Below are 15,818 nucleotides of genomic sequence, written 5' to 3'. Positions count from 1 at the left end.
ACGTGACGCAAGCTATTGCCAGGATCAGAAGTAGGAACCAGGGCTTCAGGGACTCTGGGGACTGATGGTGAGCAGAACCTTAGGTGAAATGGCCACCCACCCCCCACCCCGGTCTCTGCTCGAACTTGGAATCTTGTGCTTGCAAGGCAGGCGGCGGAACACTGAGTTAAATCTCCAGCCCTACCTTTTTTTAATATTCAGCTTTACATTGAGACTGGTCTAAGCCATTCTGTCCCTGTAGAATAAATCTCCATGGCCACTCCACATGGAGAGAAAAATCCTCTCCTCATCTTTGCAGTCCAGAAAGTGAACTGTAGCCTTTCTATATTCAGTTGCAACAGGGTGATGCACCTATGGAAACTGCTTTTAAATTTTCAATATAGAACACAAGGGTGCTTACTGAAATTGTAAATGTAAGAAGCTGCGTAGAGATCCTATCCGCTGACTGGTGTTGACCACACATAACTGTAGTAGGTAGTGTGTGGTATGTCCTGGAGTGAGGACTATCAGAAAGACTTTATTCCCTTTATTCCCTAAAACTCCCACCCCAGTCATCCTATCCTATCTGAAATTAGAGAAGAAGATGCAGTTACAGTTTATATCTTGTCCACGGCCCTTAAAAAAAAAGTCTCTGGGAAGAGTAACAGTTAAGATGACATTAGTCATTGACACTTGAGCACGAATTAGTTTATTATCTGGCCAAAAAAAAAAAAAAAGGAATTAATTTGGACCTTGAGAAACACGTTTTAGGAGAGATAAGGGAGGGGTGTTTGGAAGATGCCTTTTTTTTTTTTTTTTTTTTTATCACTGTATAGCCCAGGCTGGTCGCGAACTCACAGTGATCCTCCTGACTCAGCCTCCTGAGTGCTGGGATTACAGGCATGCGCCACCATGCCCAGCCCTGGAAGATGACATTTTAATACCAATCATCTAGAAAGAAAAGTCTGAAGCAAAAAGTGTGATACTTTTTTATAGTTGTCATTTTAAACTATAAAAGTCAAACAATATAGAGACATATAAAGTAAAAATGTGTAGTCTCTTCCTTATCTAGTTTCACAATATGTCAACATCTTGTTTACTGGCTTTCTTTGGAGCTTCTTGGGTGTGTTCTTCCAAGTTTACATGAACTCACATATGCATATTTAGTGTACACAGGGCACAAGAGTCTTTATTTTTTTTCCGTCAAGTGTATTGGTACATTTAAGGTAAACAATACATTCATCATTGGGATCCTGTACATTTACATGGTATACCTTAGTTCTTTCCCCATTCCCAGACCCTCCCTTCACCCCTCCCTATTTACAAAGATTCTGGAGTCTTTTTTTTTTTTTTTTTAAGATTTTAAAAATAAAAACAAAATCATTCAATATGCTTAGCAATATATCAGAAACATTTTTCCAAGTTAATGCCTTCATCTCATTCTTTATAGTAGCTACATGTATTCTGATATATATCATCATTTACTCAATAATTTCTCAGTTTACAGACGTGATTTCATTTTCAGTTCTTTGCTAGTAAACACAATGCTTCATAATATGAGAAACAATAAAGCATCATGTAAGGGAATCAATCAATAAATCATCCTGTAGTCATAATGATGGAAGATAATTGTTAAATCAATGGGCCAGATGCATATGTAACATGTGTAGATCCTAAATATAATCTTGAATGAAAAATATGCAGAATGAACCTATCTGTTACATACAACATTAGACATAAAATAATGCTATATAGTGATTATGCAAATGTACAAACCTAAAGTTTTAACAGTTGAAAAAATTCAGAAAATATCCTAGTACATAGGTTTGTACCTTGCTGGTGTTTTCATTTCTTTAAGATGTAAAAGGTATGTCATGCAGGACAAAGACCAGCAAAATTCTGTTGCTTTTCTATATGACATGATTTATGGGAATCCAGTATTTTAGGCACCGGTTTTGAATTATGTTTCAGTATGACTAATTATTGAAATACTATTTGAAAAGGGGAGGGATATAAGAAACAAAATTGTTCTTTAAGTGTAGCACTTGAACATAAAATCCCTAGGGGCGTTTGAAGAGGACATAGTTAACCTGACTACTCACTTTCTTTGTTCTACATCCTATAGTTTTATTTGGAAATGGTTAAGAATCATATTAGTTTTTGGGCTTCAGATTTTATTTATAGTTTAATCCTGCCCTGACTCTTGAAATTATAACAATGCTCAAACAGGTCTGAGAAACGTTTTCATAGTACTTCAGATATAAAGCTTGGATACTTTATCCACCCTGAATATAGAATAAAATAATCAGGACTAAGCAAGTCTGAGACCTTGAATTTTAAGGACAAGAGCTTGTATATTTTATGTGCCACTGAGGCTGAAGTTTGGAATGCAAGAGAAAGCAGAGGCTCTGTGTCTGACTGCATCTTAGAAGGTGATGTGCAATCCATGGACAAATGTGCTACAACAGCCCAGCAGCCAGGACCTGTGGCCTAGCCGGAAGCCTTAGGTGTGGTCTGCGGCCAGGATGACCACCTAGCCTGGTCTGGGATCTCCCTCTGCAACTCCAGCAATCTGACCTGCCTAGGTCATGCCTCAGAGCGGCTATGTTCTCGAGTTTGCTTGTATCCTTTGCCAAGGTCTTTGGCAAGAGCAACTGGGGCAAAGTAAAACAGGAACCTTCTTCTTCCTCTTTAGCTAAGTGGAGCAGACACTCTACAGAGAGTTATGCAAATAGAAAACATCCCATGCACTTGTCAAATTCCCCTCCCTCAAGGAAGTGAAGTTACCTTAAACATTATGTGGGTGCAGAAATCACAAACTGAAGTCACCCTCCAAGGCCTGCTCAGAGGAAACAGGATCAGGTGGGATGGGGGAGGGGACAGGAAAGCTCTAAGCTGTGTGTTGGCTGCCGTCCAGTCTCCACCTTTCTGCGAAGGGAGGTCCCGGTCCCATCCGTCCCCCCCCCCACTCCCGTACCCCAGTGCCTCTCCCTAATTAAACTGTCTTGCATGTTGCCTGTAGACATCTAAAACTGAAAATGATTCAAGTGCCCTTTCTCTTTCTCTTTTTTCCTATAGGTCAAAATGCTCAATTACTATTGCAGAATTTATCAACTTTCTCACAAGATTTCAAAATCCAAAGCATTATCAAAAGCATATTCCCGTGGATACTGACACAGGAGGCATGTGAGAATTTGTCTCTTTGGTAATGGAAATTAAAACAGAGGCAACCGCAGGAATGTAGAGGCAAAAGCTTTCACTGAGAAGGAAAAGAAAAGGGGAGGGGAATCTAGCTTGAAGAGAAGAGCTGAAGGCAACCCAGCTCTGATGAGACCACACTGGTCCATTAATAGAGGGAAGAGGCAAGCTTTTATGGAACTGCCAAGATGGGCTAGGATCTAGGAATTTTCCACTGGATCATGAGTATGGAACTTTTTAAAGGGAATTTCCTTTCTGTATAGGATATGGAGTTGGTGGCTGTTTTCACTTTTGGAGATACCAAGGTAGTCCTGCTGCTGTTAAAGGGCAACTGGTCCCTGAAGTTAGAGCAGGGGGATTTAGGGAGGGTGCATTACATACACTGTTGACAGAGAGTGGAAAATGACACATCTTCACTTTCAGTGGGTAACGGAATGGATTCAGGCCCCCACCTTCTGTCCCCATGACTTCCCTGTTTTAGTTCAACACCAAGACTCATTAGGTCTTTTTTTTTTTTTTTCCCCTTGGTACCAGGGATTGAGCTCAGCACCTTGCACTTGCCAGGGAGGCGCTGGCACCACTGGGCTAAATCCCCAGCCCTCATTAGGTATTCATACTCTAATAAAATGTCACATTTATTATATAGCCTCATTGAGTCGTGGGCAGAGTACATGCCAACATTTGGGTACTGAAATAATTTTCAAGCTGCATACCTGGACTTCCCTGCTTCACCACAAAAAGATAGCAAATTAAGAACTTTGTACTGAGAGCAAGTCAAAGGGGTTGGTAGCCTCGAGGAGGTTGGATGCCCCATGATAAGCACAGATTGGAGCAATCACATGGGGACTGATGCACCAGGAGTGAGGGGCTGTCAGGTCATACCCAGCACAGGCCTGTGCTTACCCAGCACAGGCCAAAAGTATAAATGTGAGAAGAGGACAAATGTGAGAAGTCCTTCATTTCCCCCTTAACTCTTAAGTAAAACACTTATAGGGAGTAGTGGGGTCTGTGTATATTGCTTCTGATGAGCACAATATTTATTCAGCACCAAATGGATGGATTTCATGAGGGAATGTGGATCCTGTGATGAAAAATCTTACTATTTTTTCAAGATAAACCAGCAATCATTGTTTTACTATAAAACCTACTGATTCTTAAATCTGCTGTCAAATTACATTACAATTTTTTAAACTGCAGGGTACATGTGTCTGTACACTAAATTTGGCCCAAGGTCAGTCTCTGATCCCTCAACTAATAATATTTAAGGTTAAATTCCGAGACCCTTGGACTGTCTGCCTTGCAACATGGCTATCACCCAGTGTTTGACTCTAGTTTATAAATCCTGACTTTGAATGACAATGTCCTGGGTTCACAAGCTGTCTAGCTTTATCTCTTACCAAGGGAATTAATTTGTGCTGACCCTGTTTTATTTCACCGATTTTTGTCATTGTCATAATTCCATCAGAGGCTTAGCTGATTATGTAACTTTACAAACGGCAGGAATGATGACTAATACACGAACACAGTGAGCCGGTTAATCTTATTATGACCTTGAGCACAGAACCCAGTACCACACTATGACTGGAATGAGTTAAACCCTTGTCCAAGATGGTGAACACATAGATGGTGATATCAGGACAGTACCAGTTTTAAATTACCTTTCCAGATGTTCTCCCAGCTACAAAAGAGAGGCACCATTTCCAAAGAAGGTCATTTGACCACAAGGTGAAGAATGACTGAGAAGAGAAACTTTTATCTTTCTATAAAATGACTTCTTCCCTTCACAATTTAGGTTGATGGCAGCTGTTTTTTTCTTATCTGGTGTAAGTATGAAGAAAAATTCCCCTCTTCCCTCAGAATGAGTCTGCTGAAATGAACTGATAATAGATTAATAGAAAAGATTTACACAAGAATGAAAAGGCAGTGGTACTCAACAACCCAAGGTGATTTAGAAGCTTATCTGTTCTCTTCATATTAGAAGCATAGACAATTTTAGAGGAAGAGCAAATAGTTTTTAGGGGGGATGAATGGACCAGAAAAAAAAACAAATAATAACCTGAGATGAAGTTTGTCTGCATTCTGGCTGTAGTGTCAACTCTAGACTTCTTTTCTGCAATATTCTGTGTTGGTAAAATATCTGGGGAAGCCAGGCATGGTGGTGTACATTTGTAATCCCAGCACTTGGGAGGCTGAGGTAGGAGGACTGCCTCAAATTCAAGGCCAGTCTGAACTACATAGCTTCATTCTGTCTCAAAAAAATTAAAACCAGAGTTGTGAGCTGGACATGGTGGCACATACCTATAATCCCAGCACTCTTGGAGGTTGAGGCAGAAAGATTACAAGTTAAAGCCCAGCCTGGGCAATTTAGCCACTTAGTAAGACCCTATCTCAAAAAAATCACATGGAGTAAAGATATAGCTCAGTATACCCCCAAAAAAAAAAATCTAGGGAAAGAGTTGACAACAATTTAATGTTTCCTACAGTTTCTATCTAAAGTAACACTTTTTAGATTTATTTTTTAAGTGATACTGTACATAACACAAAAATTGTACATATATATATAGGTAAGTACCATGTAATTTTTTATACCCATATATATTGTGTTGAATTCGGTGAAACATATTTATCTTCTCAAATACTTATCATTTATTTATAGTAAAAACATTCAGATTCATTTCTTCTAGCTTTTTAAAATATATAGTATGTTATTGTGATCTATAGTCACCCTACTGTGCAGCAGCACACCACTTGTTTCTGTCTAATGTAATTTTGGAACCACTAATCAACTTTTCCCCCTCCTCCCAGCCTCTCCCCACTGCCTTCCCCGGGCCCTGGTGACCACCATTTTACTCTCAAGTTTACTTTAGATTCCATGTATGAATGAGAACATGTGGTATTTGTCTTGTGCCTGGCTTAATTCACTTAATATAATAATCTTCACTTCCCATGTTTGGCAGAAGTGATAGTTTCATTCAGTTTTATAGTTGAACAGTAGTATTCCATGATATATTTGTCCATATTCTCTTTATTCATTGGTTGATGGGTACTTAGGTTGATTCCATATTTTGACTATTGTGACTAGTGACTTAATAAATATGGGCATCCAGCACATTGAGGCCATATTCTTAAGTGGAATAAATAGGACACACGTGTAAACTCTGGATATTTTCTCTGGTTTGAGAAACTACAAGTATAAATAAGGTTCAAATTGTATAACTGGTAATGTGAAATAGGAAGAAAAGGTCTAAGCAGTAGGGGAAGTGGGAAGGGTAGGAGAAAGGAGAAGGGAAAAGAAAAAATATGAGAAAAGGAAAAACATGGAAACAAAATCTTTGTAAATAGGGAAAGGCAGAGTGGGGTAAGGGAAGGCAGGGGAAGGGGGAAAAGTAAGAACCAAGATACGTCATGTAAAGGTACAAGATCCCAATGATGAATGTAACTGTATTGTATACCTAAACAGTACCAATGAACTTCATGAAAAAAAAAATTTTAATTAAATGAATAAATAAACCTGGGCATCCAAATGTCTTTTCAAGATACTGATTTCATTCCCTTTGGATATATCCCAACAATGCGTTGCCAGACATTATGGTAGTTCCATTGTTTGTGTGTGTGTATGTGTGTGTGTGTGTGTGTGTGTGTGTGTGTGTGTGTGTGTTCTGGGGATCAAACCCAGGTCCTTGGCATGCTAAGCAAGTAATTTACTACTGAGATATATCTCCAGCTTCTATTTTAAAATTTTAGAGGGACCTCCTGTTTTATTCACTTTTGTTGTCATGAGTTACAATACCCAACACCACAACATAAAGGAGAAGTTTAGTTTGGCTTACGTTTTTTAGAGGTTTAGATCCATAGCTGGTTAGCTCCAAGGACAGAGGAGCTTCAAGGGAAGGGTGTGGTAGAAGAAAACCACTCACATCATGGCAGCCAGGAAGCAGAGAGAGTAAGGGAGGATTTAGGGAGGGAGATATGCTCTTCAGTGACACTTCTTCTAACCAGACCCTACCTCCCAACACCCAGCCAGCTACAGCACCCCCATAATCCAATCTCCTTCCATACTACCTACCCTCGAGTGCATGGGGCTCTGGGGGAAAAATCAGATATAACCCCTAACACTTCCATATTGTTCTCCATAATGGATATACTGTACTAATTACGTACTACTAGCATGCAAGGGTTCCTTTTCTCCACATCCTTACCAGTGTGTGTTATCTTTTGATTTTTTTTTATAATAGCCATTTTTACTAAGGTAAAGTGATGTCTTATTTTGGCTTTGATTATTTTCCTGATGATCAGTGATGTTGAACTTTTTAAAATATATCTGTTGGTCATTTGTATGTCTTTTTAAAGAAAAGTCTATTTCGTTTTATTGTCCATTTTCTTTTTTTTTTTTTTGGGTACTGTGGATCGAACTCGGGTCGCACTTGTGAGGCAGGCCACTGAACCGCTGAGCTAAATCCCCAGCCCTGGAGTTCTTTTTCTATGCTGTATATTAATCCCTTATCACATGGCATACTTTGCAAATATTTCCTACTATTCTGTAGGTTTTTCCTTTGCTCTGATTATTTCCTGTGCAAAAGCTTTTAGTTTGATATAATGTCATTTGCGTATTTCTGCTTTTGTGCCTTGAGCTGTTGCAGTCTTATCTTGGCTATCTGAATGTTCTGGAGGCAAAGTGACAGTGTCTCTTACATTGGAATTTAGAACCAAAACAAGGAGAAAGGGGAAGTTATTCCTCTTGTTTGTTTCCTGTCTCCATCAGCATTACTCCAGCAAAAGCCTTTCATCCTACCTGGGACAGTGGTACAAACTCCAGAAATAACTCCATTTCACCCCTCCCAAGGGCAATGCCCTTTCATTCTAGCTTCTAAATCCTGTTAGCCCAAACTTTCCTTTTGTTTCCTCCAGCCACTTGAGTGGTAGCTGTTTCCTGAAATTATTTGCTTCACCTCTTAAGTGCCCTTTTTCTTTCATCCCTCCGGCTTTTGCATAACCAATGTCCTTTATTAGATTTTCTGTTTCCATTGAAAAAGTACATTATAGATGAGTATCAGTGGTACTTATCATTGCCAAATTGAATTTTATAGCTTTAATTGAATAAAAAAGTTCAATAAAAAATGAAGTTAAAATCACAAGCAAATGTGGGTTTTGAGAAAACACAAATTTCCATTACCATCCTACTTTTTCACGCTGTTCTATTTCAAATATTTCTTATAAATATCGTTTAGGTCAATCTTAATTTTTTAAAGTCATCCAGTGTCTGACTTTAACAGACAAATTTAGTCTATTCAGTTTGTGTAAAAGATATATTTCATTTTAACTCTTCCATTTTATCCCGATTTTTAATTTATGATGTTTCAACTTCCCTTTTAGGTTGAGTCACCCTATTTTTCCCCTATTTCTCCAAGTAATCACACCTCTGAGCTATATCCTTAGCCTACCTATGTGATTTTTTTAAATGAATAGTTTCTTTGTTAGAGACCAGAGTTTTAATATGCTGCTCTTTCGGTGGTGATGATCTCACTCATCTATTTGTGCCAAAGAATCCTTTAGGGACACTAGGTTGGCAGCATAGATGAAAAAGTTCTTATCATGCACACTTTAGACTCCATAATGGTGAGATTGCATCTCATAGATGACACCCACTCCCCAAATTTCTCTAAAACATTAAAAAAAGTAAATTTCCTTAGGGAACACCTTTAAATCAAAAACATTCTGCTTAGAAAAAAAGTTATTAACTGAATTAATATTTAACTTGTTACATGTTTTTATGCTCATATGCTTTGAGCTCATTTTTCCCTGAGACAAACACACTGCTTACACTAAGATCTCCTGTTCATTTTTCAAGATGTAGCCAAAAGGACTTTCCTATAAATCATTCCTTGACTATCCTTTCCAAACTTGCTTCCCTCTTTATGCCCCTTCCACGCCTATGTTTGCCTCTATTACAGCCGCTCTAACATGCTTTGCCGTGATCATCTTCTGTTCTAGGCTGTGAGCTATTTGATGACAGAAAATAATTTATCTTTATATTACCAGAACATTGGTACTTAATAAGTGCTTGTTGAGTAAATGATTGTTTCTTGAATAATAATGGATTATTGACAACAGCACATTTCTGGCATTTCTTTCATGTTTTCCCTTTCCTAAATTAGCAACAGAAAAAAATTTTTACCTAAATACCATCTTTAGTAGTATTATTAATGTATTTACATAATATTTTGGGAATTTGGTTGAGCCTTTGGTATCTGTTTTTTGCTCCTTAAAAATGCAGAGAAGCCACTGAAAAATAATTTTCACAAATCCAGAAACTTCTCATTTCAAATCAGTGTCTTAGACTGCTAAAACAAAAATTTTTCGATGTGGTAGTTTATAAATAATAGAAATTTACTACTTACAGTTCTGGAGGTTGGGAAGTCCAGGGTCCTTTCAGATTCAGTGTCTCTTAAGTGCTCCTTCATAATGGATGTTGCCTAGCTGGGGATTTAGCTCAGTGGTGCTGCCACTTGTCTCACAAGGACCAGAGTAAAATCCCCGGTACCAAAAAAAAAAAAATGAGCCCAGTGGATGGTGCCTTATCTGTATCCTCACGTGGTGGAAGGTGGCAAATAAGGTCCCTTGAGCCTTTATTTGAAGGGCACTAATCTCATTTGTAAGGGTGGAATCCTTGTGACCTAATAATTTCTCCCAAACCCAGCCTTTTAATACTGTCACAGTGATGAGATGGTTTCAACATGTGGAATTTGGGGAGGCACAAATATTCATACCAGTGGTGATAGTTTATTTTCATTTTCTCATCTGTTATGGAGGGATGTAATAACCAGAAATTTCCCAAACTGGTCAAATGGATCTTTTGTTTCCCTGATTATGACTCCTAGTCATGCCAGTCTCTCCACCAAGAGTGCTCCTATGTTCTCTATGTATTTTAAGTCTCCTGTCACACTCTCTCTCTCTCTCTCTCTCTCTCTCTCTCTCCCGAAAGGGTTAAACCTAGGGCCTTTGCACTAAGCTACATCCCTAGTCCTTTATTACTTTTAATTTTGAGACAAGGATCACAGGTGTGCACCACCACACCTGGCTCTGGGTTTCTAAGTCTTATATTTAAGTCTTATGTTATTTTCCCATCTACTCTCCTGAATTCCTGTATCCTAGGACAACAGGATTCATTCCTATTTAGAACTATTATTACTTCAAATTTTTATTTATTCATATTGGACTTTTGTCAACAAAAAGCCTTTAATGTGACTTGTTCTCAAACACTGTCTCTTACAGTATATTCCCCCATTTTTACTCTTTAATTTCAGCTATTTCTGACTTCTCACCAGATTGTGAGACTCTTATATCCTTCTCTCTGTTCCATAAGCAGAAAGCCTGTCCCTGGACACAATCTGGGCTGCAGAGTGTGCATCCTGCTTGGTAATCTGAGGACAACTTGATGCTTTGGGCTTTCTTCTTCTTTTTTTTTTTTTTTAGTACTGGGGATCAAACTTGAGCTTGCGAGGCAGGCGGCGGAACCACTGAGCTACGTCCCTGGCCCTTGGGCTTTCATCTTGAGTGAGCAACTATGTTATTACCAGTGCATCGAACATCCCTATCTATCCAGAAGTAGGACTTCCTACTCCTGGCTATTGGGTGTACACTTTCATACATCTACAGCGACAGCTTAAGAAAAGTTGGTATGTACTGTTCTCTCTTTCTCTGACTCTTCACATAATGTAGGAGCCATATGGAAGATTATAATATGTATTAAGTACACTAAAGTTAGCATATGCCCATGGAGCCCAGATATCAGACCGAGAGGTACGCACTATACAGAAAAGCATATGGCCAGTATTCTTGACACACCTTTGATATCAGACCCTATCTTACACTGATGCTAGACAATCTTATCTTACCAGGGTGTTCCTCATTCATCTTGGCTTCCAGGTATTCATATAAATAACCACATAAAAAATAGTCTAGGCCAGGGATTTGGATAGTGGTTCTGGCGCCTGCCTTGCAAGTATAAGGACCTGAGTTCGATCCCCGGTACCAAAACAAAACAAAAAAAAATAGTCTATATAAAAACAAGAACAGTCTGTGGAACACCTCTAGAGACCTTCTTTCATATTAATTATATACCTCGAGCAATGTTATAGCCTGAATAAATGCTTGTGTCTCACACACACCAGTTCCTAATCTCTTTTAGGAGGTGGTGAAATCATTAACTCACTTAAGCACAGTCTTCATAGAGATTAGTGTCCTTATAAAAGAGGCCCTGACAGCTCATTTTCTTTGCACCATGTGAGAACCCAATGAAAAGTCACAATTTATGATTAAGAAATGGGCCCTTTCTAGTCACTAAATCAGCTGGAACCTTGGATTTAGTCTTCACAGCTTATAGAACCATGGGAAATAAGATTCTGTTGTTTGTAAGCTACTCATTTTATATTTTGTTATAGCAGCCCAAATAGGTTCAGGTAGGTATGTTTCTCCTATGACAATCTTTTTTGTGCATGTGTAGCATTCACCTCTTCTTCTGAAGTAAAATATGATATTCTACAATATAGGTAAAAATAATAATGATTAAACCAATAAACCTTAATCTAGAGGCTTAGGTAAAGTACTATCTCCTGAGTACCCATGAATAAGCGAGGGTAGAAATTTCTGCCTAGTAAGTGAGAAGTAAAGGCAAGAAAGTATCTGAGTGTCTGCCCCTTGGTAAGTCATAGCCCAGATGAAGATACCAGGGGCCCACAGGGAGCCCTATGTGAGACTGGGTGGGACAAAAATGTTTCAGGATCTAGGAAAAAGAAATGAGCAAAGAATGGAGATCCAAAACTCAAGTCCAATTATATTAAGCAGAGAGTAAAACTGGATTCCTAAATAAATGTTTCACAACAGAAAACATGGCAATTCTGAGAGATCCATGGTTTCATATGTCAGAATAGCGGGTCATACAAACCTCTAGGAAACTGAGACCCAGGAGGGCTCTTGCTTTGTCTACTGATGACTGAAACCATGAGAAATACTTGTACAACCTGAAGATGTTAGATATTCATATTATCTCTCTTTCCTCTTGAGTAAACAAACTTCACTTACCACCTCTTCTGGAAGTCAGGTGTAGCCATATGTCTGATTCTGTGAAAGGAACATAGGCAAAAACAATGCCCTATATGCCCACATGTTCAGGTATGAAACATATCAAGTTATGGAAAATTCAGCCTCAGATGGAATCACTCTGATGATGGAGGGAGAGAGGGGGCAGGGGGAGAGAGAGAGAGAGAGATTTCTAAACTGGAGGCTGGAAGCCTGGTGTAGCACAGGCTGTGATCCTAGCATTCTGAGAGACTGAGATCTGAATTCAAGTCCAGCCTGAGTCACTTGGCAACTTAGCAAGACCCTGTTTCAGAATAAAAAAGTAAAAAGGGTTGGAAGTGTAGCTCAGTGTAAAGGCTCTGGGTTCAATCCCCAGTATCAATCAGTCAATCAATCAGTCAATCAATCAAATGGAGCCTAGATCTCACTTGCCATGCTACACTTACCCTGACACTGATCAGAGCTGCTTGCAGCTGTGCCTAGACTTGTGCCTATGACCACAAGTTGACTGATCAATCATGAATTCATGGACTTTGTCTCTTGCCTCTACCAATCATTGTGGGTGTTTTTCTTTCTTCTTGAATCGAACCACTTGATTTTAAAAAATACATTTTTTAGTTTTACTTAAATACATGTCACCTGAAGTGCAATTCCTAAAACTCAAATAAAGCTTTTTTTTTATACATAGCTTATAATCTTGCAAATGACTGGCTGACAACCCCCAAAATCATTCTATCTGCTGGGTGAACGCAGTTGTCTAATCTGATAGCAGTTCGAAACTTAGACTGAGTCACATTATTTATCATTGCTACTAGGTGACTAAAAAGCAAAGTGTTTTCAGGAAATAGGGCATGTAAGATTGAGTCCCCAAATGACCATGTGAAAGGGCATTACCTTCCCTACTCTGATTGCTGGTGTCATGCCTAAGGTAAATTATGTTAAGCCTCTAAAATTTGGGGGTGTATGTATTATAATAGAGAAGCAACTGATGTATCTGGATCTACCTCAAAACTCTGAATGATTCCTCTTCCTTTCCCAAACTGAGGCTATGGCTTGAACTAAATGATTTCAATGCAGGCCCTTTCCCCTTCAAACTCTCAAAAATCATGGGCCTGTGGTTTCTGCCTTCATTGAGTGTTCAGCTTCTCACCTAAAGAAGTGAACCAAGAAAGGCCTCCTCTATCCACATACCTAAGAGGAGTTATTCTTACTACCTGCATAGATTAACAAAAATCTAGGAAAGTATTTTCCCTTCAAAAATGACTGTAGACTCTGCTTTAGACAGAGCTGGGATAGCAGCTTAGAAGAGGCAGCCATTTCATTTTGGGATTAGGCTGAGGAGGAGGAAGGCCTGTTGCTTGGACATGTAGTTCCTGGTCTATCAGATTATGGTGAAGAAATTGCCCAACACACTGACAGATAATGGAGGGTGCCTTGTTGTATTAATAAGGGTGACGAGCTAAGCGATACTTTCTGGCCAGGAGTCAGGCCTCCAATATGCTATTTAAGGTTGCTGAATATTAAGAAAGAACTTTCTAGTATTTGAACCCATCTGAAAATAGGATACTCTTTCCTGAGCTTCCCTCCTGCAGTGTTAAAGCAACAAGTGGTTTGGAGATGTTGAGTTGGCTTGCTTGGGATATATTTAGAGGGATGTTGTGTGTAAATTTTCTGATTAGGTAGAAATTACACCAGATTACTAAATCACAAATGTTCAGATGTACATTCAGTGGTTATAAAAATTGAGGTTCCTGAGCTCTACCTCTAAAGATTTAGGATCATTACACAAAAGCCTCAGTGTTTCCTAAAACAAGTCATTTAAAAATAACACTTTGGAGAACGCTGGACTCATCTCTAAAGATTTTTTTCTACATTAAAAACTTACATTTTATTATAATATAAAATTTATGATATTCTTTAAGTGTATGTTATATTCTGTTATAAAAAATTTTAAATAGAAGGCAAAATTTTAAGTATATTTAAAAATATACATTATTATAAAATTATTTTTAATTTTATATATTATATAAATTATTTTTAATATTATTATATATTTTTTTTTTCAATTCTAGTTGTGGACAGGGATCTACCTCAGTGGTAAAGTACTTGCCTAGCATGTGCAAAACCAGGGAGTTGATCCCTAGTACCACAGAAAAAAATTAAGGTATTACATAGAAACTATAAATTTTTCTACCATGGAAATTTTTAGGGGTTTTAACTCAAAAACAATTTTTGAGTATCTGGAAGTGGTAAGGGGTGCATAGACAGGGGCTTGTAATGAACAAGATCGAAAGGATTTCACTGGGTATGGTGGTGCCCACCTTGAGTTCCAGCTACTCTAGAGACTGAGGCAGACGACTGCTTGAGCCCACAAGTTTGAGATGAGTCTGGGCAAAATAATTACACCCTTGTCTAAAAGAAGGAAACGAAAGAACTTAATATAGGGGATTTGGTGTTTGGAAGGTCTATAACAGCAGTCAAAAGTCTTTGGGTTGAGCTTTTAGCAGCAACATCCAGACCCTAGCAGCTCCCTATATCTGACTGGGAAGCACTTCTGGAGCCTCCATGGATGCTGAACAGGAAGCTATTGCTTTGCTGCTGACTACAGAAGCAAAATCATCACTGCAATCACTGTCATCCTGGCTGCGGTAAGATTCCAGATCAGGAAGGGACTAGCTTCAGAACACCCTGTCCTGACACCATCTGTGCGGCCAAGTCATGTCATCCGATCCTTCTCACATATGTGAAAATGTCTGGTGAACACTGGAGCTTCAATGTGTAAGACGTGGGGTTTTTAGAAAGGAAAGATCAGGGGAATGCTGCAGCCAGCTTCTAGGAGCTCAGTGAAGCCTGCCTCTCCAAATCCTGTTCTGTGTGTCACCTTAGTAGCTTGGCATCAGCTGTGGTGGGTGTTTATACAACAGATACTGGCAAAAGCTGGAGGAGGAGCAAAGAAGCCAGCCTAGTTAGAATGAATACTATGCAAGCCCTTCCACAGTGATGGCCTTGAAACGCTTTCAGAAATGGGCACTCAAGCATTATATAAATGTCATCAACAACTCTGCTTCAAAGTATTCATCATTGTATAGCATGAGCCTTGACATGCTTCGATTTGAAAAACCCAATTCTTTGAAGTAAACAACATAAGTATAGTCATCATGGCATTAATAATGAAAGGAAAATTGGAAACAATATCCTGATACATTAATAGAATTGGCCGTTGTAAATATTAAGATAATATTTGCAAATAGTCTTTAATCATGTCAAAAACAATTACAGCTAAAATATGTGCAAAGAATTCAAATTCAAAAAATTTTTAAATGAATCACCTAAAATGGGGTCTTAGAAAAGTGAAAAAAAAAAGTACTGGATAAATCTGTCAAAATTTTAAAGTTGAAAATTAAAATAATGCCAGGCATGGTGGTGTGCACCTGTAATCCTAGCACTCAGGAGGCTGAGGCAGGCAGATCGCTGTGAGTTCGAGACCAGCCTGGGCTACATAATGAGTTCCAGGTCAGTCTCAACTACATAATGAGACCATGTCTCAAAAAACCTAAAAAAAA

This window comes from Fukomys damarensis, unplaced genomic scaffold (genome assembly GCF_012274545.1).
Source record: "Fukomys damarensis isolate Sample0158 unplaced genomic scaffold, DMR_v1.0_HiC HiC_scaffold_15, whole genome shotgun sequence".
Classification (NCBI taxonomy): Eukaryota; Metazoa; Chordata; class Mammalia; order Rodentia; family Bathyergidae; genus Fukomys; species Fukomys damarensis.
Note: the sequence above shows the minus strand (reverse complement) of the source record.